The sequence below is a fragment of the Coregonus lavaretus genome, assembly GCF_964263955.1.
Source record: "Coregonus lavaretus genome assembly, chromosome: 32".
In the NCBI taxonomy this organism is placed as follows: domain Eukaryota; kingdom Metazoa; phylum Chordata; class Actinopteri; order Salmoniformes; family Salmonidae; genus Coregonus; species Coregonus lavaretus.
The window spans coordinates 34,326,050-34,350,554 of NC_140019.1; the positions used below are offsets into that span (position 1 = coordinate 34,326,050).

Consider the following 24,505-nt stretch of genomic DNA (forward strand, 5'->3'; position numbering starts at 1 on the left):
CCTGTTGGCTGGGCTCCCTGCCTGTGCCATTAAACCCCTACAACTCATCCAGAATGCCGCAGCCCGTCTGGTGTTCAACCTTCCCAAGTTCCCTCACGTCACCCCGCTCCTCCGCACACTCCACTGGCTTCCAGTTGAAGCTCGCATCTGCTACAAGACCATGGTGCTTGCCTACGGAGCTGTGAGGGGAGCGGCACCTCCGTACCTTCAGGCTCTGATCAGTCCCTACACCCAAACGAGGGCATTGCGTTCATCCACCTCTGGTCTGCTGGCTCCACTACCTCTGCTGAAGCACAGTTCCCGCTCAGCCCAGTCAAAACTGTTCGCTGCTCTGGCACCCCAATGGTGGAACAAGCTCCCTCACGACGCCAGGACAGCGGAGTCACTCACCACATTTACATTTAAGTCATTTAGCAGACGCTCTTATCCAGAGCGACTTACAGTTAGTGATTACAACTTATTTTTTATACTGGCCCCCCGTGGGAATCGAACCCACAACCCTGGCGTTGCAAACACCATGCTCTATCAACTGAGCTACATCCCTGCCAGCCATTCCCTCCCCTACCCTGGGCCAATTGTGCGCCGCCCATGAGTCTCCCGGTCGCGGCCGGCTGCGACAGAGCCTGGATTCGAACCAGGATCTCTAGTGGCACAGTTAGCACTGCGATGCAGTGCCTTAGATCACTGCGCCACCTTCCGGAGACATTTGAAACCCCACCTCTTTAAGGAACACCTGGGCTAGGATGAAGTAATCATTCTACTGTGTGTTCGAATGACACATTTCTCTACTGTGTGTTGTACTGAGTAGAGAGTCTCTACTATGTGTTGTATTGAGTAAAGTGTCTCTACTGTGTGTTGTAATGAGCAGAGTGTCTCTCCTGTGTGTTGTAATGAGCAGAGTGTCTATAATGTGTGTTGTAATGAGCAGTGTTTCTACTGTGTGTTGTAATGAGCAGAGTGTTTTTACTGTATGTTGTAATGAGCAGAGTCTCTACTGTGTGTTGTAATGAGCAGAATGTCTCTACTGTGTGTTGTAATGAGCAGATTGTCTCTAATGTGTGTTGTATTGAGCAGAGTGTCTCTACTGTGTGTTGTAATGAGCAGAGTGTCTCTACTGTCTGTTGTAATGAGCAGAGTGTCTACTGTGTGTTGTAATTAGCAGAGTCTCTACTGTGTGTTGTATTGAGCAGATTGTCTCTACTGTGTGTTGTAATGAGAAGTATATCTACTGTGTGTTGTAATTAACAGATTGTCTCTACTGTGTGTTGTATTGAGCAGATTGTCTCTACTGTGTGTTCTAATGACAAGTTTCTCTACTATGTGTTGAATTGAGCAGAGAGTCTCTACTGTGTGTTGTATTGAGAAAAGTGTCTCTACTGTGTGTTGTAATGAGCAGAGTGTCTCTACTGTGTGCTGTATTGAGCAGAGTGTCTTTAATGTGTGATGTAATGAGCAGAGTGTCTCTACTGTGTGTTGTAATGAGCAGAGTGTCTATAATGTGTATTGTAAAGAGCAGTGTCTCTACTGTGTGTTGTATTGAGCAGAGTGTCTCTACTGTGTGTTGTAATGAGCAGAGTGTCTATAATGTGTGTTATAATGAGCAGTGTCTCTACTGTGTGTTGTAATGAGCAGTGTTTCTACTGTATGTTGTAATGAGCAGAGTCTCTACTGTGTGTTGTAATGAGCAGAGTGTCTCTACTGTGTGTTGTAATGAGCAGAATGTCTCTACTATGTGTTGTAATGAGCAGATTGTCTCTAATGTGTGTTGTATTGAGCAGAGTGACTCTACTGTGTGTTGTAATGAGCAGAGTGTCTCTACTGTCTTTGTAATGAGCAGAGTGTCTCTACTGTATGTTGTAATGAGCAGAGTGTCTTTTCTGTGTGTTGTATTGAGCAGAGTGTCTCTACTGTGTGTTGTAATGAGCAGCGTGTCTCTACTGTGTGTTGTAATGAGCAGAGTGTCTATAATGTGTGTTATAATGAGCAGTGTCTCTACTGTGTGTTGTAATGAGCAGAGTATTTCTACTGTATGTTGTAATGAGCAGAGTCTCTACTGTGTGTTGTAATGAGCAGAGTGTCTCTACTGTGTGTTGTAATGAGCAGAGTGTCTCTACTGTTTGTTGTAATGAGCAGTGTGTCTCTACTGTGTGTTGTAATGAGCAGAGTGTCTCTACTGTGTGTTGTAATGAGCATTGTGTCTCTACTGTGTGTTGTAATGAGCAGAGTGTCTCTACTGTGTGTTTTATTGAGCAGAGTTTCTCTACCATGTGTTGTATTGAGAAAAGTGTCTCTACTGTGTGTTGTAATTATTACAGTGTCTCTACTGTGTGTTGTAATGAGCAGATTGTCTCTACTGTGTGTTGTATTGAGCAGAGTGTCTCTACTGTGTGTTGTAATGAGCAGTGTCTCTACTTTCTGTTGTAATGAGCAGTGTCTCTACAGTGTGTTGTAATGAGCAGTGTCTCTACTGTGTGCTGTATTGAGCAGAGTGTCTATACTGTGTGTTGTATTGAGCAGAGTCTCTACTATGTGTTGTAATGAGCAGAGTATCTCTACTGTGTGCTGTATTGAGCAGAGTGTCTCTTCTGTGTGTTGTAATGAGCAGAGTGTCTACTGTGTGTTGTAATGAGCATAGTGTCTCTACTGTGTGTTGTATTGAGCAGAGAGTCTCTAATGTGTGTTGTATTGAGCAAAGTGTCTCTACTGTGTGTTGTAATGAGCAGAGTGTCTCTACTGTGTGCTGTATTGAGCAGAGTGTATCTAATGTGTGTTGTAATGAGCAGAGTGTCTCTAGTGAGTTTTGTAATGAGCAGAGTGTCTCTAATGTGTGTTGTAATGAGCAGAGTATCTCTACTGTGTGTTGTATTGAGCAGAGTGTCTCTACTGTGTGTTGTAATGAGCAGAAAGTTTTTTGTGTTATTACATACAGCCGGAAATAACTTTTGGATATCAGAGTGACGGTAAATCATCAGCATTACGACGAGAAATACGACTTTCCCGAATTGGATCCTTTGTTCGTACTCTCCAGGGCAATTGAACTTATCCCAGAGGCTGCTCCAAGACACCGCCGGTTGAGAAGAGGCATTTGGAGTGGACTTCTAGTCCGACTCAGGAGGCGTGCACACCATCCACTGCTTCCGAATATTTTACTCGCTAATGTTCAGTCCTTGGACAATAAAGTAGACAAGCTCAGGGCGAGGATCTCCTTCCAGAGAGACATCAGGTTCTGTAACATACTCTGTTTCACAGAATCATGGTTCTCTCCGGATATACTGACCCTGTCCATACATCCAGCTGGGTTCTCAGTACATCCCGCAGACAGGAATAAAGAACTCTCCGGGAAGAATCATGCATGTTTCATGATTAACCACTCATGGTGTGATTGTGATAATGTACAGGAACTCAAGTCCTTTTGTTCACCCGACCTAGAATATCTCACAATCAAATGTCGACCGTATTACCTCCCAAGAGAATTATCTTCGGTTATAGTAACAGCCGTGTATATTCCCCCTCAAGCCAATACCACGACGGTCCACAAGCAACTACACTGGACTTTGTGCAAACTGGAAAGCACATATCCTGAGGCCGCAATTATTGTAGCTGGGGATTTTAACAAAGCAAATTTGAGGAAAATGCTACCGAAGTTCTATCAACACATTGCCTGTAGTACTCGCGCTAAAAAAACTCTCGACCATTGTTACTCCCCCTTCAAGGATGGCTACAAGGCCCTCCCCCGCTCTCCCTTTGGCAAATCAGATCACGACTCCATTTTACTCCTCCCTTCCTATAGGCAGAAACTCAAATAGGAAGTACCCGTGCTAAGGTCTATTCAACGCTGGTCTGACCAATCAGAATCCATGCTTCAAGATTGTTTTGATCACACAGACTGGGATATGTTCCGGGTTGTCTCTGAGAATAACATTGACGTATAAACGGACACGGTGACTGAGTTCATCAGGAAGTGTATAGGGGATGTTGTTCCCACTGTGACTATTAAAACATACCCAAACCAAAAAACGTGGATAGATGGCAGCATTCGTGCAAAACTGAAAGCGCGAACCATCGCATTTAACCACGGCAAGGTGACTGGGAATATGGTCGAATACAAACAGTGTAATTATTGCTCCCGGACAAGCTAAACACATTCTTCGCCCGTTTTGAGGATAACACAGTGCCACTGACGGGGCCCACTCCCAAGGACTGTGGGCTCTCATTCTCTGTGGCCGACGTGAGTAATACATTTAAGAGGGTTAACCCTCGCAAGGCTGCCGGCCCAGACGGCATACCTAGCCACGTCCTCAGAGCATGCGCAGACCAGCTGGCTGGAGTGTTTATGGACATATTCAATCTCTCCCTTTCCCAGTCTGCTGTCACCACTTGCTTCAAGATGTCCACCATTGTTCCTGTACCCAAGAAAGCAAAGGTAACTGAACTAAATGACTATCGCCCCGTAGCTACAGTGGTCCTCTGTAGCTCAATTGGTAGAGCACGGCGCTTGTAACGCCAGGGTAGTGGGTTCGATCCCCGGGACCACCCATACGTAAACATTTATGCACACATGACTGTAAGTCGCTTTGGATAAAAGCGTCTGCTAAATGGCATATTATTATATTATAGCACTCACTTCTGTCATCATGAAGTGCTTTGAGAGGCTAGTTAAGGATCATATCACTTACACCTTACCTGACATCCTAGAACCACTTCAATTTGCATACCGCCCCAATAGATCCACAGATGACGCAATCGCCATTGCACTGGACACTGCCCTATCCCATCTGGACAAGAGGAATACCTATGTAAGAATGCTGTTCATTGACTATAGCTCAGCCTTCAACACCATAGTACCCTCCAAGCTCATCATTAAGCTCGGGGCCCTGGGTCTGAACCCCGCCCTGTGCAACTGAGTCCTGGACTTCCTGACGGGCCACCCCCAGGTGGTGAAGGTAGGAAACAACACCTCCACTACGCTGATCCTCAACACAGGGTGTGTGCTCAGCCCCCTCCTGTGCTCCCTGTTCACCCATGACTGCGTGGCCACGCACACCTTCAACTCAATTATCAAGTTTGAAGACGACACAACAGTAGTAGGCTTGATTACCAACAATGACAGCCTACAGGGAGGAGGTGAGGGCCCTGGCGGAGTTGTGCCAGGAAAATAACCTCTCCCTCAAGGTCAACAAAATGAAGGAGCTAATTGTGGACTTCAGGAGACAAAAGAGAGAGCAAGTCCCTATTCACATCGACGGGACCGCAGTGGAGAAGGTGAAAAGCTTCAAGGTCCTCGGCGTACACATCACTGACAATCTGAAATGGTCCACCCACACAGACAGTGTGGTGAAGAAGGCTCAACAGTGCCTCTTCAAACTCAGGAGGCTGAAGAAATTCGGCTTGACCCCTAAGACCTTCACAAACTTTTACAGATATACAATTGAGAGCATCCTGTTGGGCTGTATCACCGCCTGGTACGGCAACTGCACCGCCCGCAACCGCAGGGCTCTCCAGAGGGTGGTGCGGTCTGCCCAAGCATCACCGGGGGCACACTGCCTGCCCTCCAGGACACCTACAGCACCCGATGTCACAGGAAGGCCAAAAAGATCATCAAGGACATCAACCACCCGAGCCACGGCCTGTTCACCCCACTATCATCCAGAAGGCGAGGTCAGTACAGTTGCATCAAAGCTGGGACCGAGAGACTGAAAAACAGCTTCTATCTCAAGGCCATCAGACTGTAACCATCACTCGCCGGCTACCACACGGTTACTCAACCCTGCTTCCCTATGTACATAGACATGGAATCAATGGTCACTTTAAATGGAACACTAGTCACTTTAATAATACTTACATTCTGTTTTACTCATTTCATATGTATATACTATATTCTACTGTATTTTAGTCAATGCCACTCCGACATCGATCGTCCTAATATTTATATATTTCTTAATTCATTATTTTACTTTTAGATTTGTGTGTATTGTTGTGAATTGTTAGATACTACTGCACTGTTGGAGCTAGGAACACAAGCATTTCGCTACACCCGCAATAACATCTGCTATAGACGTGTATGTGACCAATAAAATTTGATTTGATTTTATTACAATTAAAAGAAGCGCCCATCAATCTACTCGCTGACCTTATTTATTTTAGGGGAAGTTATTTGCAAAAGTAAACCTTCAATAGTGAACACGCTAGCACTATGCCGGCTGCTGTTGACAGTCTGCACAAAGAAAGCTACAAAAAGACACCTAGCATTATTCTTGGCTAGCCAGATCATAATCTCACTTGGAACATTTGTCTTAAAGGGGCAGCATCCTATTTGGAGTTGTAAAAATGTTATTCTCAAAATGACATACTTTACAAACATTAATGCAATTAATACAATGCAATTCTAAAGAATAGAGTAATGACTTGCATTGCTAAATTATATTAAACAGCTTTTTAATGCATATAATAATAACCAAATATAGCCAATTAAAAGCTGAATATAGAGAGAAAGCATGCCAACCTATAGGCCCCGCATGACCCCAATGCATTTAAGAACTACACCAAGTCCGGGCCAGTAGAAATTCTGTTCGGCCAGTAGATTTTTGACCAGCTGGCCCAATCGGGCCAGTGAGAAAAAAAGTTAAAGTTGGACCCTGGTATTATGTAAAACACCTGGGGCCTCATTTATAAGCATTGCGGACATTTAACACTAAATATCTGCATGCGCCATTTCTGAAAAGACTGCACAAGTACAAAAGTATAAACACGCATGTTTCCCGTTATAAATCAGACCCGTCCTGAAACTGCATGTTTCGCCTTTATAAATCAGACCCGTCCTGAAACTGCATGTTTCCCTTTATAAATCAGACCCGTCCTGAAACTGCATGTTTCCCGTTATAAATCAGACCCGTCCTGAAACTGCATGTTTCCCGTTATAAATCAGACCCGTCCTGAAACTGCATGTTTCCCGTTATAAATCAGACCCGTCCTGAAACTACATGTTTCCCGTTATAAATCAGACCCGTCCTGAAACTGCATGTTTCCCTTTATAAATGAGACCCGTCCTGAAACTGCATGCGTGTGAACAAGCATTAAAACTCTGCCTGAAAAACTGCCCATCATTCACCTTTTGTGGAAGTATTGGAATTATGCCAAGACAGTATCTAAAGGAAATAGCAAGGCATGGCAAACTTGATCAGATGTACATGTATATATTTGGAGGTGTTGGCAGAATGTTTTCTTTTGCAGTGACATTTGCTGTATCTGACCATTTCTGAAAGACAAAAACAATTGCAAATTGTTGTGGACCTGTAAACAGATCATTTGAATTCAATAATGTTTTGCATTTAATTTTTCCCGAACCTAAATATGCTGCACTGCCCATGAATTCTGAACCATTGCCTACTCAGATTTTTGTTTTTAACTTACATTGGTAGCCTGCACACTGTCTGTTCACCTGTTAAATTCTACTGTATGTTATAAACCGCGCTCCCCTTCGGATGTATAGAGCAATAAACTTGAAATTATAGGCCCAATTAAATGAGAGATGCGCATGGTAATTTGTTGTACGACTACTTTGGGAATATGAACTCATCAAGGCCATAAAAGGTGAGGAATGTCTTCTGCAATGGTTATCATAACCAGGTTTTTTTTAACAAAATTATTTAAAAAATAAAAAACAGAAATACTTTATTTACATAACTATTCCGACCGTTTGCTATGAGTCTCGAAATTAAGCTCAGGTGCATCCTGTTTCCATTGATCATCCTTGAGATGTTTCTGCAACTTGATTGGAGTCCACCTGTGGTAAATTCAATTGATTGTACATGATTTGGAAAGGAACACACCTGACTACACTGCCTTGCAAAAGTATTCATCCCCCTTGGCATTTTTCCTATTTTGTTGCATTACAACCTGTAATTTAAATTTATTTTTATTTGGATTTCATGTAATGGACATACACAAAATAGTCCAAATTGGTGAAGTGAAATGAAAAAAAAAAAAATTACGGAAAAGTGGTGCATGCATATGTATTCACCCCCTTTGCTATGAAGACCTTAAATAAGATCTGGTGGAACCAATTACCTTCAGAAGTCACATAATTAGTTAAATAAAGTCCACCTGTGTGCAATCTGAGTGTCACATGATCTGTAAAGTTTGGTGGAGGAGGAATAATGGTCTGGGGCTGTTTTTCATGGTTCGGGATAGGCCTCTTAGTGTCACATGATCTGTAAAGTTTGGTGGAGGAGGAATAATGGTCTGGGGCTGTTTTTCATGGTTCGGGATAGGCCCCTTAGTGTCACATGATCTGTAAAGTTTGGTGGAGGAGGAATAATGGTCTGGGGCTGTTTTTCATGGTTCGGGATAGGCCCCTTAGTGTCACATGATCTGTAAAGTTTGGTGGAGGAGGAATAATGGTCTGGGGCTGTTTTTCATGGTTCGGGATAGGCCCCTTAGTGTCACATGATCTGTAAAGTTTGGTGGAGGAGGAATAATGGTCTGGGGCTGTTTTTCATGGTTCGGGATAGGCCCCTTAGTGTCACATGATCTGTAAAGTTTGGTGGAGGAGGAATAATGGTCTGGGGCTGTTTTTCATGGTTCGGGATAGGCCCCTTAGTGTCACATGATCTGTAAAGTTTGGTGGAGGAGGAATAATGGTCTGGGGCTGTTTTTCATGGTTCGGGATAGGCCCCTTAGTGTCACATGATCTGTAAAGTTTGGTGGAGGAGGAATAATGGTCTGGGGCTGTTTTTCATGGTTCGGGCCTTTTAGGCCTCTTAGTTCCAGTAAAGGGAAATCTTAACGCTGCTGCATACAATGACATTCTAGACTATTCTGGGGAAGGCCCTTTGGGGAAGGCCCTATCCTGTTTCAGCATGACAATGCCCCAGTGCACAATGCGAGATCCCTACAGAAATGGTTTTGTCACATGTTTATGTTGTATACTGTATTTCTGTAGTGTTTACTGTAGTGTTTACTGTAGTGTTTACTGTAGTGGTTACTGTAGTGGTTACTGTAGTGTTTACTGTAGTGGTTACTGTAGTGTAGTGTTTACTGTAGTGTTTACTGTAGTGGTTACTCTAGTGGTTACTGTAGTGTAGTGTTTACTGTAGTGTTTACTGTAGTGTTTACTGTAGTGGTTACTGTAGTGTTTACTGTAGTGGTTACTGTAGTGTAGTGTTTACTGTAGTGTTTACTGTAGTGGTTACTGTAGTGGTTACTGTAGTGTTTACTGTAGTGGTTACTGTAGTGTAGTGTTTACTGTAGTGTAGTGTGTACTGTAGTGTTTACTGTAGTGTTTACTGTAGTGTAGTGTTTACTGTAGTGTTTACTGTAGTGTAGTGTTTACTGTAGTGTAGTGGTTACTGTAGTGTTTACTGTAGTGGTTACTGTAGTGTAGTGTTTACTGTAGTGTTTACTGTAGTGTAGTGTTTACTGTAGTGTAGTGTTTACTGTAGTGGTTACTGTAGTGTAGTGTTTACTGTAGTGTTTACTGTAGTGTAGTGTTTACTGTAGTGTAGTGTTTACTGTAGTGTAGTGTTTACTGTAGTGTTTACTGTAGTGGTTACTGTAGTGTAGTGTTTACTGTAGTGTAGTGTTTACTGTAGTGTAGTGGTTACTGTAGTGTTTACTGTAGTGGTTACTGTAGTGTAGTGTTTACTGTAGTGTTTACTGTAGTGTAGTGTTTACTGTAGTGTAGTGTTTACTGTAGTGTTTACTGTAGTGTAGTGTTTACTGTAGTGGTTACTGTAGTGTAGTGTTTACTGTAGTGTTTACTGTAGTGTAGTGTTTACTGTAGTGTAGTGTTTACTGTAGTGTTTACTGTAGTGTAGTGTTTACTGTAGTGGTTACTGTAGTGTAGTGTTTACTGTAGTGTAGTGTTTACTGTAGTGTTTACTGTAGTGGTTACTATAGTGTAGTGTTTACTGTAGTGTTTACTGTAGTGTAGTGTTTACTGTAGTGTAGTGGTTACTGTAGTGTTTACTGTAGTGTTTCTGTAGTGTAGTGTTTACTGTAGTGTAGTGTTTACTGTAGTGTTTACTGTAGTGTAGTGTTTACTGTAGTGTAGTGTTTACTGTAGTGTTTACTGTAGTGTAGTGTTTACTGTAGTGTAGTGTTTACTGTAGTGTTTACTGTAGTGTAGGGTTTACTGTAGTGTAGTGTTTACTGTAGTGTTTACTGTAGTGTAGTGTTTACTGTAGTGTTTACTGTAGTGTAGTGTTTACTGTAGTGTAGTGTTTACTGTAGTGTAGTGTTTACTGTAGTGTTTACTGTAGTGTAGTGTTTACTGTAGTGTAGTGTTTACTGTAGTGTTTACTGTAGTGTAGTGTTTACTGTAGTGTTTACTGTAGTGGTTACTGCATGCTATTTGGTTTTTGTAGAACTGAAAGACGACCACAATATACGTCTATTTACAGACTAACAGGAGGCTGCCATTGTGCAAATGGTAATTGAAAATATGCAATAAGACTGCAGGAAATCCAACAACAGATTATTGAAAACCATCTTCCATAACATCAGAGTGAGCTCATCAACCATAGCCCGCATCCTTAAGAAACACCATCTCCGGATTAAGCAAATCAACAGAGTTTCATTTGAAAGGAATTCCCAAAGAGTGAAGGATAAACGGTACGAATATGTGCAAGTAAGCAATGTAGTAGTATTACACTCTTGAAACATTAGAGACTCATTGATGTTGCCAGGAACTTTACTATACAGCAAATACAGTATTTACTGTCATTTCAGAGAATCATGGAGTTGGATGTAAGTCCCATCCCCCAGGAACTCATATTCATAGAGGAGGCTGGATTCAATTTAGCGAAGACGAGGAGGAGAGGAAGGAACGTCATTGAGGTACCTGGCCAGCGTGGGGGAAATGTCACCATATGAGCAGCTATGAGCCACAGTGGGGTCCTCCACCGCCATGCCACCCTTGGACCATACAAGACTGCCCATATCCTTAATTCCCCATTGAGGAGTTGTTTTCAGCATGGCAGTGGAAGGTGTATGATGGCAAACCCCATGAACGTATGGCCCTTCTCCAGGTAATGGAGGAGGCCTGTGGTGACATTCCAGCAGAGTCCTGTCAGGGGTGGATGAGTCATGCCAGAAGATATTTCCCCCGCTTTCAGGCCAAGGAGAATATCGCCTGTGATGTTGATGAAATTCTGTGGCCGGAACAAAACAACAGATATGACTGATTTTGTTATTGCAATGGAGTATTTGTTTCTTGACTTTGATTTTATATTTTCCGAACTATTGATCTAACATACAGTACAGTAGTACAAATATACTTATTTTTCTTTCTTTGCATATGCAAAATATATGTAGTTTATGTTTGCATTTTTACTGTATGTGTGCTTACAGTATGCTGTTTGACATGTATTGATGTGATGAGTGTGATAGAAGGAGTCAGGTGCAGGAGGGTAAATCACCGAATACAGAGTTTATTCCGTCGTACACAAATGCGCTGGATAGCGACACACGGAAACAGGCACATGGGAAACTATCTACCCTGGCAATACACGGTACGGGATACTCCAACAATATACAGGCACAGGGGAAATATCTACCCCGGCAATACAAAGGGAGAGTAGCTCCACCGAGCTCCACTACTCTCACAAATAACAATCACCCACAAGGACAAGGGGGGCAGAGGGAACACTTATACAAGGACTAATGAGGGGAATATGAACCAGGTGTGTGTAACTGACAAGACAAGACAAATGGAATGATGAGATATGACGACGAACGCCGAAGCCTGCCCGAACATGGAGGGGAGGCAGCCTCGGCGGAAGTCGTGACAATTGAGTCATGTTGAAATATAAAACTAACATTTTTGCATTTTTGTTCCTTTCTTGTTTGAGTACACACAAACAATATACAGTATAAAAACAACATCTTTACACTGAAATAGGTTCTGATAGTAGTGTTTTGAATGTCACATTAGTGTGATCTCGGTTGTCACTAAGTTAGATTAATTTGATGTGTGTGTGTGTCTCATTTGTATGTATAGTTTCATTTTGAGCAGGGAGTACATGATTTTGATTGCTGTGTTTCATTTTGCAAGATGTCTGTGGGGTTTGGGAAAATTGTCAAACTGTTTTGTGTCTTGTGTTTTGAGTTTTGAGTACCTAAGATGTAGTTTCAGCAAACGTGTGTTAACAACTGGGAAAAACTGTAATCATATTCATCATATTCAGGAGCTTAAGCGGTGAGGAGGCAGGACCCAGTAATATGAGGACAGAACCACCCCAGCCATTCCTGGAGGTGCTGACTGAAGAAGAAGTGGCCTTCCTCAGAGACGGCAGCACAGCAGACACACACAGTGGAGGACAGGAGGGGCTAGGAGACAAGGTGTGTGTTACTGTCAATCACATAACTCTCTGTAAGTACAGAGGAAGTCTCAGTCCTCTTCCTCCTTCTGTTTCTCTCTGTAAGTACAAAGGAAGTCTCAGTCCTCTTCCTCCTTCTGTTTCTCTCTGTAAGTACAAAGGAAGTCTCAGTCCTCTTCCTCCTTCTGTTTCTCTCTGTAAGTACAAAGGAAGTCTCACAGTCCTCTTCCTCCTCCTGTTTCTCTCAGTACCTACCTGTCTCATACTCTATTTGATAACCTCAGGAAATATATATCTTGTACATAATAACCCCATACTTCTCTCTATCTCTCTCTCTCTCTCTCTCAATTCAATTTCAATTTAAGGGCTTTATTGGCATGGGAAACGTATGTTAACATTGCCAAAGCAAGTGAAGTAGATAATAAACAAAAGTGAAATAAACAATAAATATTAACAGTAAACATTACACTCAGAAGTTCCAAAAGAATAAAGACATTTAAAATGTCATTTCAAATCAAATCAAATTGTATTTGCCACATGCGCAGAATACAACAGGTGTAGACATTACAGTGAAATGCTTACTTACAAGCCCTTAACCAACAATGCAGTTATTTCTTTTGAAAAAGTAAAAAAAAAAAAAAAAAGTGTTAAGTAAAAAAATAAAAGCAAATAACTAAAGAGTAGGGAGGCTATATACAGGGGGGTACTGGTACAGAGTCAATGTGCGGGGGCACCGGCTAGTCGAGGTAAATTAGGTAATATGTACATGTGGGTAGAGTTAAAGTGACTATGCATAAATAATTAACAGAGTAGCAGCAGCGTAAAAGAGGGGGATGGGGTGGGGGGGTGGGGGGGCAGTGCAAATAGTCTGGGGAGCCATGATTAGCTGTTCAGGAGTCTTATGGCTTGGGGGTAGAAGCTGTTGAGAAGCCTTTTGGACCTAGACTTGGTGCTCTGGTACCGCTTGCCGTGCGGTAGCAGAGAGAACAGTCTATGACTAGGGTGGCTAGAGTCTTTGACAATTTTTTGGGCCTTCCTCTGACACCGCCTGGTATAGAGGTCCTGGATGGCAGGAAGCTTGGCCCCAGTGATGTACTGGAACGTACGCACTACCATCTGTAGCGCCTTACGGTCGGATGCTGAGCAGTTGCCATACCAGGCAGTGATGCAACCAGTCAGGATGCTCTCAATGGTGCAGCTGTAGAACTTTTTGAGGATCTGAGGACCCATGCCAAATCTTATCAGTCTCGTGAGGGGGAATAGGCTTTGTCGTGACCTCTTCACGACTGTCTTGGTGTGTTTGGACCGTGATAGTTTGTTGGTGATGTGGACACCAAGGAACTTGAATCTCTCAACCTGTTCCACTACAGCCCCGTCGATGAGAATGGGGGCGTGCTCAGTCCTCTTTTATTTCCTGTAGTCCACAATCATCTCCTTTGTCTTGATCACGTTGAGGGAGAAGTTGTTAACCTGGCACCACACGGCCAGGTCTCTGACCTCCTCCCTATAGGCTGTCTCATCATTGTCGGTGATCAGGCCTACCACTGTTGTGTCGTCCGCAAACTTAATGGTGGTGTTGGAGTCGTGCCTGGCCATGCAGTCATGGGTGAACAGGGAGTACAGGAGGGGACTGAGCACGCACCCCTGAGGGGCCCCCGTGTTGAGGATCAGCATGGCAGATGTGTTGTTACCTACCCTTACCACCGGGGGCGGCCCGTCAGGAAGTCCAGGATCCAGTTGCAGAGGGAGGTGTTTAGTCCCAGGGTCCTTAGCTTAGTGATGAGCTTTGAGGGCACTATGGTGTTGAACGCTGAGCTGTAGTCAATTAATATTATTCTCACGTAGGTGTTCCTCTTGTCCAGGTGGGAAAGGGCAGTGTGGAGTGGAATAGAGATTGCATCATCTGTGGATCTGTTGGGGCGGTATGCAAATTGGTGTGGGTCTAGGGTTTCTGGGATAATGGTGTTGATGTGAGCCATGACCAGCCTTTCAAAGCACTTCATGGCTACAGACGTGAGTGAAACGGGTCGGCAGTCATTTAGGCAGGTTATCTTAGAGTCCTTGGGCACAGGGACTATGGTGGTCTGCTTGAAACATGTTGGTATTACAGACTCAGTCAGGGACATGTTGAAAATGTCAGTGAAGACACTTGCCAGTTGGTCAGTGCATGCTCAGAGTACACGTCCTGGTAATCCATCTGGCCCTGCGGCCTTGTGAATGTTGACCTGCTTAAAAGTCTTACTCACATCAGCTATGGAGAGTGTGATCACATAGTCATCCGGAACAGCTGATGCTCTCATGCATGCTTCAGTGTTGCTTGCCTCGAAGCGAGCATAGAGGCGATTTAGCTCGTCTGGTAGGCTTGTGTCACTTGGCAGCTCGCGGCTGTGCTTCCCTTTGTAGTCTGTAATAGTTTTCAAGCCCTGCCACATCTGACAAGCGTTAAAGCCGGTATATACAGTTGAAATCAGAAGTTTACATACACCTTAGCCAAATACATTTAAACTCAGTTTTTCACAATTCCTGACATTTAATCACAGTCAAAATTCCCTGTCTTAGGTCAGTTAGGATCACCACTTTATTTTAAGAATGTGAAATGTCAGAATAATAGTAGAGAGAATGATTTATTTCAGCTTTTATTTCTTACATCACATTCCCAGTGGGTCAGAAGTTTACATAGTATTTCAATTAGTATTTGGTAGCATTGCTTTTAAATTGTTTCACTTGGGTCAAACGTTTCTGGTAGCCTTCCACAAGCTTCCCACAATAAATTGGGTGAATTTTGGCCCATTCCTCCTGACAGAGCTGGTGTAACTGAATCAGGTTTGTAGGCCTCCTTGCTCGCACATGATTTTTCAGTTCTGCCCCCAAATTTTCTATAGGATTGAGGTCAGGGCTTTGTGATGGCCACTCCAATACCTTGACTTTGTTGTCCTTAAGCCATTTTGCCACAACTTTGGAAGTATGCTTGGGGTCATTGTCCATTTGGAAGACCCATTTGCGACCAAGCTTTAACTTCTTGACTGATTTCTTGAGATGTTGCTTCAATATATCCACATTTTCCTTCCTCATGATGCCATCTATTTTGTGAAGGGCACCAGTCCCTCCTGCAGCAAAGCACCCCCACAGCATGATGCTGCCACCCCGTGCTTCACGGTTGGGATGGTGTTTTCCTCAGCTTGCAAGCCTTCCCCTTTTTCCTCCAAACATAACGATGGTCATTATGGCCAAACAGTTCAATTTTTGTTTCATCAGACCAGAAGACATTTCTCCAAAAAGTATGATCTTTGTCCCCATGTGCAGATGCAAACCGTAGTCTGGCTTTTTTATGGCGGTTTTGGAGCAGTGGCTTCTTCCTTGCTGAGCGGTCTTTGAGGTTATGTCGATATAGGACTCGTTTTACTGTGGATATAGATAATTTTGTACCTGTTTCCTCCAGCATCTTCACAAGATCCTTTGCTGTTGTTCTAGGATTTATTTGCACTTTTCGCACCAAAGTACATTCATCTCTAGGAGACAGAACGCATCTCCTTCCTAAGCGGTATGACGGCTGCGTGGTCCCATGGTGTTTATACTTGCGGACTATTGTTTGTACAGATGAACGTGGTACCTTCAGGCATTTGGAAATTGCTCTCAAGGATGAACCAGACTTGTGGAGGTCTACAATTTCTTTCTGAGGTCTTGGCTGATTTCTTTAGATTTTTCCCATGATGTCAAGTAAAGAGGCACTGAGTTTGAAGGTAGGCCTTGAAATACATCCACAGGTACACCTCCAATTGACTCAAATGATGTCAATTATCAGAAGCTTCTAAAGCCATGACATCATTTTCTGGAATTTTCCAAGCTGTTTAAAGGCACAGTCAACTTAGTGTATGTAAACTTCTGAGCCACTGGAATTGTGATACAGTGAATTATAAGTGAAAGAATCTGTCTGTAAACAATTGTTGGAAAAATTACTTGTGTCATGCACAAAGTAATGCACAGATTCTAGTAGGATGAGGCCGGGTGCTGCAGACTGTTCTAGTGCCCTCGCCAATTTGTTGATATATATGTTGAAGAGGGTGGGACTTAAGGTGCATCCCTGTCTCACCCCACGGCCCTGTGAAAAGAAATATGTGTGTTTTTTGCCCATTTTTACCGCACACTTGTTGTTTGTGTACATGGATTTTATAATGTCATATATTTTTCCCCCAACACCACTTTCCATTAATTTGTATAGCAGGCCCTCATGCTAAATTGAGTCAAAAGCTTTTTTGAAATCAACAAAGCATGAGAAGACTTTGCCTTTGTTTTGCTTTGTTTGTTTGTCAAGTAGGGTGTGCAGGGTGAGTACGTGGTCTGTCTCAATACATTGTTTTCATTGAGGAAATGTACGAGTCTGCTGTTAATGATAATGCAGAGGATTTTCCCAAATTTGCTGTTCACGCATATCCCACAGTAGTTATTGGGGTCAAATTTGGCCCCACTTTTGTGGATTGGGGTGATCAGTCCTTGGTTCCAAATATTGGGGAAAATGCCAGAGCTAAGGATGATGTTAAATAATTTAAGTATAGCCAATTAGAATTTGTGGTTGTATATATTTTATGTATATTTTATGTATTTTTTATATGTATATATTAATTGAGGACACTATCAACACCACAGGCCTTTTTGGGTTGGATGGTTTGTATTTTGTCCTGTAGTTCATTCAATGTAATTGGAGAATCCAGTGGGTTCTGGTAGTCTTTAATTGTTGATTCTAAGTTTTGTATTTGATCATGTATATGTTTTTGCTGTTTGTTCTTTGTTATAGGGCCAAAAAGATTGGAGAAGTGATTTACCCATACATCTCCGTTTTGGATAGATAGCTCTTGTTGTTGTTGTTTGTTTAGTGTTTTCCAATTTTCCAAGAAGTGGTTAGAGTCTATGGATTCTTCAATTACATTGAGCTGATTTCGTACGTGCTGTTCCTTCTTTTCCGTAGTGTATTTCTGTATTGTTTTAGTGATTCACCATAGTGAAGGTGTAGGCTCAGGTTTTCTGGGTCTCTATGTTTTTGGTTGGATAGGTTTCTCAATTTCTTTCTTAGATTTTTGCATTCTTCATCAAACCATTTGCATTTGTTGTTCATTTTCTTCGGTTTTCTGTTTGAAATGTTTAGATTTGGTAGGGAAGCTGAGAGGTAACGTCTAGGTTCCTACTCTTTAGGCCAAAGGCAGATTACCTCAGGCCTCTCTCTCTATCACCCCCCCTCTCTCTCTCTCACTCACTCTCTCTCCATCACTCTCTCTCTCTCTCTCTCTCTCCATCACTCTCTCTCCCCATCACTCTCTCTCTCTCTCCCCATCACTCTCTCTCTCTCTCCCCATCACTCTCTCTCTCTCCCCATCACTCTCTCTCTCCCCATCACTCTCTCTCTCTCTCCCCATCACTCTCTCTCTCTCCCCATCACTCTCTCTCTCTCCATCACTCTCTCTCTCCCATCACTCTCTCTCTCTCCCCATCACTCTCTCTCTCTCCATCACTCTCTCTCTCTCTCTCTCTCTCTCCCTCCATCACTCTTTCCCTCTGTCATTCCCTCCATCAGCCATGCCAGGCAGAGCCATGACAATAACCACTGACGTATTGTGAGTAGAAAAGACCCAATCACTTTAATAACATTTCATGCTATCTCTGCTTTCACACACACACACACACACACACACACACACACACACACACACACACACACACACACACACACACACACACACACACACACACACACACACACAGAGAGACAGAGAGACAGACAGACAGACAAACAGACAGACACACATGGCGCCTGGAATCTGTACTTCACCAGCGGAGAACACAGGCTGTCATTTCAGACCAACACAGTGGAAATGCAGAGTGCAACCAATCCGATTGGATAAACTGTGGAAGAATGTAATTGTGGAGGACAGCGGGTTGATATAGAGATGACTTACTATATATAGAGGGTTGATATAGAGATTACTTACTATATATAGAGGGTTGATATAGAGATGACTTACTATGTAGAGAGGGTTGATATGGAGATGACTTACTATGTAGAGAGGGTTGATATAGAGATGACTTACTATGTAGAGAGGGTTGATATGGAGATGACTTACTATGTAGAGAGGGTTGATATAGAGATGACTTACTATGTAGAGGGGGTTGATATAGAGATGACTTACTATGTAGAGGGGGTTGATATAGAGATGACTTACTATATAGAGAGGGTTGATATAGAGATGACTTACTATGTAGAGGGGGTTGATATAGAGATGACTTACTATATAGAGAGGGTTGATATAGAGATGACTTACTATATAGAGAGGGTTGATATAGAGATGACTTACTATGTAGAGAGGGTTGATATAGAGATGACTTACTATGTAGAGAGGGTTGATATGGAGATTACTTACTATGTAGAGAGGGTTGATATGGAGATGACTTACTATGTAGAGAGGGTTGATATGGAGATGACTTACTATGTAGAGAGGGTTGATATAGAGATGACTTACTATGTAGAGAGGGTTAATATGGAGATTACTTACTAAGTAGAGAGGGTTAATATGGAGATTACTTACTATTAAGAGAGGCGTATCAGACTGGCCCTCCTCAAAAATATGAATTTATAAAGTGTGTGTGTGTTGTGTGTGTGTTGTGTGTGTGTTGTGTGTGTCTCAAATGTGACTAATGTGTCAGAACAGACCCATCTGTTCACCCCTCACCCCAGGGCGAGTGGGCGAGTGTGTGTGACACTGACCGTAGAGCGATGGCAGGGAGAGCGGGTTAGTGAGTGAGAGAGGAGATGGGGTGACTATTCTATTGAAAAACAACAATCCCACAAACATTTTCCATGGGAAATAAAATATTTATCAATATGCGATTTCCAAAATGGTGGACTTTTATCATGGTAGCTGGTAGCAACAGGAATACTCTGGGATGCAGCAAAGTGAATGGCAAAAATAACCATACAGTTATGAGGGAAACCAAGTCAACAGGTTATCAACATGCACATTGAACATAATACTGTGGCTTAAACAAGAGTAGAAATCAATGTTACTCTGAATGTGAAAAAACAATAGTCTTATGTGAACTCTATTGAGATAGAAAGAGGAGGTAGGGAGAGAGAGGGGGATGGTGGAGGGAGCAAACCTAGGTAACTCACAGAGATGGTGGAGTGAGGAAACCTAGGTAACTCACAGAGATGGTGGAACATCATCGTCTCCATAATAACTAAGTGCCGTGTCTGACAGTGACTGGGTTTATATTGAGCCACATCCATTCACTGTCTTAATAACTATCCATATCAAAGCTGTGGGCTCTGCTCTACTTCACTGACTGTTGGTTGAAGTCTCTCTTCTGAGTCAGTGATACGTAGTTTTCTGTGCAGCGAGAATCTCTCAGTTATGTTAAATGCTGATGAGGAACATGACTCTGAAACCTGCTTTAAATACATGATCCCAAATGCAAGTAGATCCCTAGCCCGTATGAACTAGTTGTGTAGATCTGAAAGCATTGGAACAGCAATATGTTAATCCCTGTAGCACCATCTTGTGTTTTGATAGGCCAGCTGAAACTGTTGCCATAATGCTTCCATCTACTTCCTGTCTCTGTGACACCCTTTCAGTTCAGATCTGTGTAGGGAGTGTCTGTCTAGGGGAAGGGTGTAGGGTGTAGGGTGTAGGGTATAAGGGTTAGGGCTAGGGGTCGATCTGGGATTGGTCAATGAAATAAGAGAGGACTGATGCGTTACGATACTGGACACTTTAGATGACCAGCCCTTTTGACCTGAACATCTCTTGTGTTACAAAAAAAAAGAATATATACATTCAAAAAGAACTGACAAAATGCAAGGATTCATACAAAACACACTTTTAAAAAAGACAACTATTTACAAAACAATCTCCATTACAAAAATCTAGTCAAATGTTTTAGGAGAGCAGTGCTCGGGTGAAATGACTACCCAAATTATTTAGATGTTTGCTTCATTTTGGGCCATATCATTTAGAACACTAATAGATCACACCAATGAAGAAGAATAGAATGGAGAAATAGTTTTGTGGTGGTGACACTGTGATGAGGTAGAATGTAACTAAAAGTCAGTTAGTGCCATCATGCGAATCCCTGCCACTCCAAACATGACTGGATTTCAGGCAAACTCACAGACACTCAGGATTCTCCTCACTATCTGTCAATACGTGGTTATCTGTCTAAACTCAGTCTATTCTCATGGTATTGTATTGTATTGTCTGAAGTACTACTAGTTGGTATTTGGTAGACAGAGTCCATGATTAATCTATTTGTTAATTTCCAAGACAAGCATTCTCTACGCTATGGGACTACTTCGCCCAATGCAGACCGCACACACAGGCGCTGAACCTAATCCTGACTCTGTCCTGTTCTGATAGCTGAAGCTGGAATCTCCTCAGTGACTGAACACCTTGCGGGTGGAAAATTCTCCCTCTTTCTACCTTCTCTCTCTCTCTCCTCTCCTCCTCCTCTCTTCTCCTCTCCTCCTCTTTCCTCTCCTCTCTCCTCTCTCCTCCTCCTCCTCCTCTCCTCTCTCCTCTCTTCTCCTCCTCCTCTCCTCTCTCCTCCTTCTCCTCCTCCTCCTCTCCTCTCTCCTCTCTTCTCCTCCTCCTCTCCTCTCTCCTCTACTCCTCTCCTCTCTCCTCTCCTCTCCTTCTCCTCTCTTCCTCCTGTCCTCTCCTCCCCCGTCATCCTTGTGCTGTCATCTGTTATTCTCATCATGGCTAGTGCGTACGTGGGTGCACACTTGTGTGTGTGTGTGTGTGAGTGTGTGAGTGTGTGAGTGTGTGGGTGCACGTGTGTGTGTCAGTGTTGGCATGTTGATTAGTCATGCTGTGTGAGTGCTACTGAATCACTCCAGCCTCAGCTGAGTCATCCACAGACAGGAGCCAACACTCAACAGGCCTGGAGCATCACACACTGACCAACACTCAACAGGCCTGGAGCATCACACACTGACCAACACTCAACAGGCCTGGAGCATCACACACTGACCAACACTCAACAGGCCTGGAGCATCACACACTGACCAACACTCAACAGGCCTGGAGCATCACACACTGACCAACACTCAACAGGCCTGGAGCATCACACACTGACCAACACTCAACAGGCCTGGAGCATCACACACCTACCAACACTCAACAGGCCTGGAGCAACACACACTGACCAACACTCAACAGGCCTGGAGCATCACACACTGACCAACACTCAACAGGCCTGGAGCAACACACACTGACCAACACTCAACAGGCCTGGAGCATCACACACTGACCAACACTCAACAGGCCTGGAGCATCACACACTGACCAACACTCAACAGGCCTGGAGCATCACACACTGACCAACACTCAACAGGCCTGGAGCATCACACACTGACCAACACGCAACAGGCCTGGAGCAACACACACTGACCAACACTCAACAGGCCTGGAGCAACACACACTGACCAACACTCAACAGGCCTGGAGCATCACACACTGACCAACACTCAACAGGCCTGGAGCATCCATCCAACAATGTGGTCCCGTCTCATCTTACTCCTCTAGTTCCATCCAACAATGTGGTCCCCACTCATCTTTCTACTTCAGTTCCATCCAACAATGTGGTCCCCACTCATCTTTCTACTTCAGTTCCATCCAACAATGTGGTCCCCACTCATCTTTATACTTTAGTTCCATCCTACTGACTTCTCTTCCGTTAGTCACATGACTATCTCTTTTAACAAACCTCCGCCCCCCACACCTCAAAAGACAGTCTCAAACACACACAGCACTAAAAAGAGGTCATAAATACCTGGAGCATGGCTAAGATCCTATCAGGCTGGTGGAATATATACACACACACACACACACACACACATACACACACACACACACACACACACACAGACACACACACACACACACACACACACACACAGACGATGGACCTGTCCATAAACAGTGCAGACCCAGGTAATATCCATGGGAAAATGAGAGGGTGATGGTGTTGGTGAAAGAGTGGAGGAAACAGTGAGATCTTAGCTTCTATACATGTAGATGTATTTGTAGGGAAAGCTACTAAAATACAACAGGTCTGTGGAGTGATGTAGGATCATACTACAGACAGTAAGGCAGACAGTAGAGGTGTGAGGCTAGAGACAGTAGAGGTGTGAGGGTAGAGACAGTAGAGGTGTGAGGGTAGAGACAGTAGAGGTGTGAGGCTAGAGACAGTAGAGGTGTGAGGCTAGAGACAGTAGAGGTGTGAGGGTAGAGACAGTGAAGGTGTGAGGGTAGAGACAGTAGAGGTGTGAGGGTAGAGACAGTAGAGGTGTGAGGGTAGAGACAGTAGAGGTGTGAGGGTATAGACAGTAGAGGTGTGAGGGTAGAGACAGTAGAGGTGTGAGGGTAGAGACAGTAGAGGTGTGAGGGTAGAGACAGTAGAGGTGTGAGGGTAGAGACAGTAGAGGTGTGAGGGGAGAGACAGTAGAGGTGTGAGGGTAGAGACAGTAGAGGTGTGAGGGTAGAGACAGTAGAGGTGTGAGGGTAGAGACAGTAGAGGTGTGAGGGTAGAGACAGTAGAGGTGTGAGGGTAGAGACAGTAGAGGTGTGAGGGTAGAGACAGTAGAGGTGTGAGGCTAGAGACAGTAGAGGTGTGAGGGTAGAGACAGTAGAGGTGTGAGGGTAGAGACAGTAGAGGTGTGAGGGTAGAGACAGTAGAGGTGTGAGGCTAGAGACAGTAGAGGTGTGAGGGTAGAGACAGTAGAGGTGTGAGGCTAGAGACAGTAGAGGTGTGAGGGTTGAGACAGTAGAGGTGTGAGGGTAGAGACAGTAGAGGTGTGAGGGTAGAGACAGTAGAGGTGTGAGGGTAGAGACAGTAGAGGTGTGAGGGTAGAGACAGTAGAGGTGTGAGGGTTGAGACAGTAGAGGTGTGAGGGTAGAGACAGTAGAGGTGTGAGGCTAGAGACAGTAGAGGTGTGAGGGTAGAGACAGTAGAGGTGTGAGGGTAGAGACAGTAGAGGTGTGAGGGTTGAGACAGTAGAGGTGTGAGGCTAGAGACAGTAGAGGTGTGAGGGTTGAGACAGTAGAGGTGTGAGGGTAGAGACAGTAGAGGTGTGAGGCTAGAGACAGTAGAGGTGTGAGGCTAGAGACAGTAGAGGTGTGAGGGTAGAGACAGTAGAGGTGTGAGGGTAGAGACAGTAGAGGTGTGAGGCTAGAGACAGTAGAGGTGTGAGGCTAGAGACAGTAGAGGTGTGAGGGTAGAGACAGTAGAGGTGTGAGGCTAGAGACAGTAGAGGTGTGAGGCTAGAGACAGTAGAGGTGTGAGGCTAGAGACAGTAGAGGTGTGAGGGTAGAGACAGTAGAGGTGTGAGGGTAGAGACAGTAGAGGTGTGAGGGTAGAGACAGTAGAGGTGTGAGGGTAGAGACAGTAGAGGTGTGAGGCTAGAGACAGTAGAGGTGTGAGGGGAGAGAGGAACACACACGCTATCTGGATCCCCAGCAGAGGTCTGCCTGACACACAAACACAAACACACACACACACACACACACACACACACACACACACACACACACACACACACACACACACACACACATCAGTGGAGGCTGGTGGGAGTAGCTATAGGAGGACAAGCTCATTTTAATGGCTGGAATGGAATTAATGGAACGGAGTCAAACATGTCGTTTCCATATGTTTGATACCGTTCCATTTATTCCATTCCAGCCATTACAATGAGCCTGTCCTCCTATAGCTACTCCCACCAGCCTCCTGTGACAAACAGAGGACAGGAGGAGAGAGCATAGGAGGAGAGGACAGGAGGATAGAGGACAGGGGGATAGAGGACAGGAGGAGAGGACAGGAGGATAGAGGACATGATTATAGAGGACAGGAGGATAGAGAACAGGAGGATAGAGGACAGGAGGAGAGAACAGGAGGATAGAGGACAGGGGGAGAGGACAGGAGGATAGAGGACAGGAGGAGAGGAGGACAGGAGGAGAGGACAGGAGGATAGAGGACAGGAGGATAGTACAGGAGGATAGAGGACAGGAGGATAGAGGACAGGAGGATAGAGGACAGGAGGATAGAGGACAGGAGGATAGAGGGTAAAACATCATACTACAGAGCCAAACAACAAGACGAGATGTACTGGACAGTTTCTGGACAGTTCAGTTTTTCTCGAT

At 44.0% G+C, this 24,505-nt stretch overlaps 1 long non-coding RNA gene across 3 annotated transcripts; it reads left to right on the forward strand.

Annotated features, from left to right (window-relative positions):
- The first annotated feature begins 22,254 nt into the window (after nucleotides 1-22,254).
- Nucleotides 22,255-23,800, forward strand: LOC311107622. 3 transcript variants are annotated; one of them, XR_014610439.1, is made up of 3 exons: nucleotides 22,255-23,342; nucleotides 23,412-23,526; nucleotides 23,573-23,800. It is a non-coding gene; the product is annotated as an uncharacterized lncRNA (long non-coding RNA). The 3 variants fall into 3 exon arrangements; XR_014610440.1 differs by having other exon boundaries at nucleotides 22,255-22,583; nucleotides 22,630-23,342; nucleotides 23,412-23,800; XR_014610441.1 differs by having other exon boundaries at nucleotides 22,255-22,514; nucleotides 22,607-23,342; nucleotides 23,412-23,800.
- The last annotated feature ends 705 nt before the right edge of the window (nucleotides 23,801-24,505 follow it).